Source organism: Camellia sinensis, chromosome 12 (genome assembly GCF_055761805.1).
Source record: "Camellia sinensis isolate YWXY chromosome 12, ASM5576180v1, whole genome shotgun sequence".
NCBI lineage: Eukaryota > Viridiplantae > Streptophyta > Magnoliopsida > Ericales > Theaceae > Camellia > Camellia sinensis.
Genome location: NC_138972.1, coordinates 41,862,900 through 41,869,085, shown reverse-complemented (window position 1 = coordinate 41,869,085; position 6,186 = coordinate 41,862,900).

Sequence of the window (6,186 nt, the reverse complement as noted above, 5' to 3'; positions counted from 1 at the left end):
ATTTTATTAATTTAAATATTAATTTTTTTTGTTTGATTTCAATTTTAAACTATTTGTTTATTTTTGTTAATAAATAAGGGACACATTTTTTTTTGGGTTAAAAAAACCCTCTGATTTGAGCTTTATAACAAAGTAAATTATGCGTTTTTAATTTTATTAATTTATATCTTAATTTTTTTTGGTTTGATTTCAATTTAAACTATTTGTTTATTTTTGTTAATAAATAAGGGACAATTTAAAAAAAAAAAAAAAAAAAACTCTAAGATTTGAGCCTAAAGGGAAATTTATCGAAAAGTCCCATATGGCTAAATTGTGTTCCGTTTGATCCCATTGAGTTTTTGTTTGATTGACAAGTCCATGTGAGGCGGGATTGCTTACTGATAAGTCCTTTTTTGAATGTAGATGATTGTGTGCTGGACGAATATGCCCTCACATAATTTATGGAGAAGTTCTACTTTATTTTTGGATATGTGTAATCCCATGTTTTGTGGGGTGGGAGTGGTGAAAATTCGTTTATAAAGTTTTCTAAGGATTTCATTTCGAGTCCATTTTTCTGTGTAGCAATCCAACAATACTGTAGTTAACGCGAACACCACAATATTCACGTGAACATTACAATATTCGAATAAAAACATAACGTGAACCAACAGTCCACCAATGATTCAGTCCATTGTAACGTGAACTTTACAATATTTGAATGAAAGCACAACGTGAACCTAACAATGAACAACTTACGTTTCCAGACATTGATTAAGACTTTGCCACCAACGACAATGTACCTAGAATCTGATCAGCGGGGTTCATAGAGTAGAATCCATCGTTCCAGAACTTTGCCGCCAACGTCAATGCACCTCGAATCTAATCGGCAGGGTTCACAGAGCAAAATCCACCGTTCCAGAAAGGCATTACGGTTCTTCATGACCACAAACTCAATGAAATGGAACGACACAGAGAGTTTGATCCACACAAACACTATGTGAAATATTCTCTCAATCTATAACGTGAGTTTTGGAATCACGAATATTTGAAATTCAAAATAGAAAAGAGGATAATCGTAACAAAAGGTAGGGTTCGTGTCTCCCTTCACCACCGATTCATCTTTCCAAATTGGGGTTGATTGCCAATTTGTAAATATGAATGCAAAAGCAAGTTGGATTTCTGGGTTGGTGGGTTGAGTCACGTGACAACACCTCCCGTCTAACGTGACACAATCCCACTCACTCATCTATTTCACGTCCCATATCATGCACCTGTAACCCACACCATCTAAAAAGAGTACTATTATCTTTTTTTGGGACGTGAATCACACACACACCCCTTTCCATAAAAACACGTGTGCCTACAAACTCAAATTAACACCTCAATAGCAAAATAGTAAACAAACAATCCTAAGGACTAAACGGATTAAAAGAAAACAATTAGGACTATATGATCTACAAGATGACAAAATGGGATTTACTGGTCAATTCCCCCTTATGACAAAGTAAATTATGAGTTTTTAATTTTATCGATTTAAATCTCAAATTTTTTTGTTTGATTTCAATTTAAACTATTTGTTTCTTTTTGTTAAATAAAACCAACGGGAAACAAATATTTTAATCATTAAACTCAATATAGGTAGATATAAAATGTCTAAAATATAATTTTCATTGCGTATAATGATTAAAATATTTATTATTTCATCATTTTACTTAATGAAAATAGGAAAATGGTTTAGATTGAAAACAAATTAAAAGTTTAGCATATAAATTGACAAAATTAAAAATTTAGAATTTATTTTGTTATAAGGGTCAAACTCTAAATTTTTTATATTTTTGTGGGAAAGTGGTTTGGAAATACTCTTCCGATCTTGGAGAACGCTTGTGATCCTCTTCTGGTCACCTGAAAAGGAATAAGCGCTCCGGTCGGGGGTGCCGGATTAGCACTCCGACAGACAAGTTAGAATTCATACTCAAGAATTCTTGTATTCTAAGTTAAGCACAACAATTCTCACATACCTTTCTTAATTTGTTGTTCCTTTATTTATACTTGTTTCCTAGGCCTCGTGACCAGGCCCACTTGTCACTCATTATCCTCTTATTTACTCGGCTCCATAGTTTAGTATCTATTCGGCCTATCTATTATATTCGGCATCCTTATCGTGTAGGATAGAGCCGTGTAACATCTGTCTTTTATAGTACGCTTCTGATTATTCCAATTATCCGGCTCCCACAATTGCCCCCCAAACACCTCGCTAGCATCAGTTAGTCGGCGTGTTTGGCTAGAAGTCAAAAATTCAGCGGTTAATCTTCTTCCCAATGCGTGTCAGAATGCGTACATGTTTTTTTGTCACTGTGACGCTTTCCCGGCCCATTCATGCTTCTCTCGCATTTATTATGATTTGAAACTTAAGTCCATTCGAAAGCATACTTTTTCGAATATTTGAACCTCCTGGACTGCCAGTCGGTATCTCTTCTTCAACGCGTTTTCTGCAACTCCTATCCATTCTCTTCTTGTCTCCTTTGCCTTTCGTAAGTTTTCTTTTCTTCTCCTTGTAATCATATTTTCCGCTTTTATTTTTGATTTAGAATATCCTTGAGTCCTTACTAGAATGGGTAAGCATTTGAAAGACCTCCTTTCCGAGGGTCGAATTTCTGAGTTTCGAAGACATTTTTCTATCCCTGAGGATGTCCATCTTTCACTGGTAATAGACAATACCCTTGATATGGAGAGGGACGACCAAAACACAATCGTCTTCCCTCTCCTGTCTATTGCGGAGGGCGGAGTTCGCTTTCCCCTGCACCCATTTCTCAGGGCCGTCCTCCGCTATTGGAGTTTGATTCCTTCGCAACCCAATGTGAATTTTTTCTGAATCGTAATGGGAATCGTAGAGTTGAACCGGCGTCTCAGGATCAACCTTGGCATTCCGGCGATTCGGCACTACTAGGCTTTAGCCAAATCCTCCGGTCGGCTCGGGCACTACTTTCTCAGGGCCAAGGACACCGACCATCACTTGGTAACGATGCCTGCCAGCTCTGGCAAACGAGTTGACGATGTAATGGTCAATGTCCGAGGCAACTGGGAGTTCGGCGAAGGCGAAGATCGCCTAGATCCTATTCCCAGACGGAGAGGTGAACTAGGTCGTCGTATAAATCCTTGTTTGTTGATCTTTCTTTTATGCGGCTTTTTCTCCAAACCTTACCCTTTATTCTTGCAGGCAATAAGTTGAAGAGGATTTTGACCTCGGCTGACGACGCAGTCCTTGCGGAAATTAAAACTGCACTAAAGTATTTTGGTCGTCCAAACGTACAGAGGCAAGGGAGGGCTGCCCATATTCTCCTGCAGTACAAGCCTACCTACACTACGTTCTTGGCCACAGACGACATCCCGATCCCAACCGGCGAGCAACACCTTATGGCTCTTGTTTTCCCCAGTTTCAAGATCCTTAGGCAAATTGGTCTCGAAGCTTCTAATTCGGAACAAGGCTTAGAGTCGGTTGTCGAGGTAGATGCCGAATTAACGAGGGCGTTTGTCGCCGAGGCCGAAGAGGTCGATGAAGCTCTGAAATCAGCGTTTGAGGCAGCCGGTCTTAACCAGCCTAACTCACAGTCCATTTCGGGTCGGGCGAAGTTTTCCTTCGGAGATATTTTTACAAACTTGGGAGACCTTCTCGGCACTTTTTCAGAAGGCATGGCTGGGGAGAATCTCACATAGATGGCGAGAAAGAGAAATGCCGAGCGAATGGCCACTCAAAAGAAAGCCGAGGCCGCTCGTTTTGAGCCTGCCTCGGTTGAATCTTTACAACCGGTTACTGGAGAAGAAACGGTTTAAGTTGTTGTGGCCGAGACGGAGGGAGCTGAACAGCAGGTTATGGAAGAACGGCTGGTTTCAGAAGAGCGGGGCGAAAAATGTTCCGCCGAGGGAGAGGCCGGCTCAGAGGATAGCCTTGCTGACAAACGGCCTCGCTTAGAGGAGTCCGACGTGGTTGTCCCCTTCGTTGTTCAACCAAAGATCAAAGACACGCCAATCTCCTCTGACGCATCTGCCATGAAGAATCCAGTCGTGGCGTTGAGCTTGGCCGCCTTGGTTTCGCTACCGGCTGACAACGCCACCTTTCAAGAAGAGCCGGATTTGGTAGCTATAGCGTTCGCTGCCCAGTCGGCGCTTCTGGTATGTATACGATACTTTTCTTTTTTGTTCGTTTGGTTTGGTTTGCATACGATGTTGCTTGATGTGGTGATCCAAACTTGTTTTGCAGACGGTTGGAAGGATAGCCGAACTAGGCCGCCGGCAGCGTGATGCCTTTGAAAGAATTGGCCGCTTAAAGTTTGAAGCTGAAGGTGAAAGAAGCAGGGCTGAGTTCGAGGCGATGAGGGCCGTAATGGAAAGTGCTCGAGCTGAAGCTGAAAAGGAGAGGGCTTGGACTGCTGACCAGCTCAGATCCGAAGTCGAGGATAGGGCGAATGCGAGTGAGGAGTCGCTCAAGTTAGCCCAGGAGGCGCTTTCCAAGACAGAGGCCGAGTTAGAAGAATTGAAGGCGGCCAAGGAAAAAGCCGAATCAGTAGCTTCTACGGTGCTAGAAGCTGGGAAGAGCGCCACCTTGAAGGAATACGTAGATGAGGTCCCCAAATTCGAGAATCGAGGATTCAAACATGGGTGGCTTAAAGCCCTTGCTGCCGCTGGAGTTACATTGACCTTGCCAATTCTATACGAGCAAGTGGAGGTTGAGCCCACTTGAGTCTGATCCCGAGGATTGATCTAGGAGACATTCTAGTTTTATTAGGTATCTTTAATTTCAGTGTACGTTTTTGTTTAGTGGATTCAAGGTAATTTTCATGTATAAATTAGTTACTATCTACACTCAATTTATTAATGAAAATTTCCTTCCCATTTCACTGTTACTTGTACGCAGTTTTTGAATTTAATGAAGGGTTTTACCTTCCACTACTTTGGATAACAGTGTAATCTTGGCCATTATATTAGTTTAATTTTAATTTATCCGAACAAGTAAATCGATTCATGAAGCGGCTGCGGCACTTAGGCCGAATAGATTGATGAATCTGCCTTTACCCCAACTGGTTCATGAATTTCAAACGCCGAATCACACAATATTGATGAGTCGATTCATGAAGCGGCTGCGACACTCAGGCCGAATAGATTGATGAATCTGCCCTTGCCCCCGCTGCTTCATGAATTTCAAACGTCGAATCACACAATATTAATGAGTTGATTCGTGAAGCGGCTGCGGCACTCAGGTCGAATAGATTGATGAATCTGCCCTTGCCCCTACTGCTTCATGAATTTCAAACGTCGAATCACACAATATTGATGAGTCGATTCGTGAAGCGACTGCGGCACTCAGGCCGAATAGATTGATGAATCTGCCCTTGCCCCCGCTGCTTCATGAATTTCAAACGCCGAATCACACAATATTGATGAGTCGATTCGTGAAGCGGCTGCGGCACTCAAGCCGAATAGATTGATGAATCTGCCATTGCCCCAGCTGGTTCATGAATTTCAAACGCCGAATCACACAATATTGATGAGACGATTCGTGAAGCGGCTGCGACACTAAGGCCAAATAGATTTATGAATTTGCCCTTGCCCCAGCTGGTTCATGAATTTCAAACGCCGAATCACACAATATTGATGAGTCGATTTGTGAAGTGGCTGCGGCACTCAAGCCGAATAGATTGATGAATCTGCCCTTGCCCCCACTGCTTCATGAATTTCAAATGCCGAATCACACAATATTGATGAGTCGATTCGTGAAGCGGTTGCGGCACTCAAGCCGAATAGATTGATGAATCTGCCCTTGCCCCAATTGGTTCATGAATTTCAAACGCCGAATCACACAATATTGATGAGTCGATTCGTGAAGCAACTGCGGCACTCAGGCCAAATAGATTCATGAATCTGCCCTTGCCCCAGCTGGTTCATGAATTTCAAACGCCGAATCACACAATATTGAAGAGTCGATTCGTGAAGCGGCTACGACACTCAGGCCGAATAAATTGATGAATCTGTCATTGCCCTCGCTGCTTCATGAATTTGCCCTTGCGGAAGTTAAGACTGCCTAAATCATTATTTGATGGGGGCACGACTCGGTCGGCTTCGGGCTGTTGAGGTTTCGATATTAGTGAGATTGCCTTGGAGGCGCTACCCTCGTAGGGAATCAATGAATGAAGTTCCTATTTAAGTGCTCAG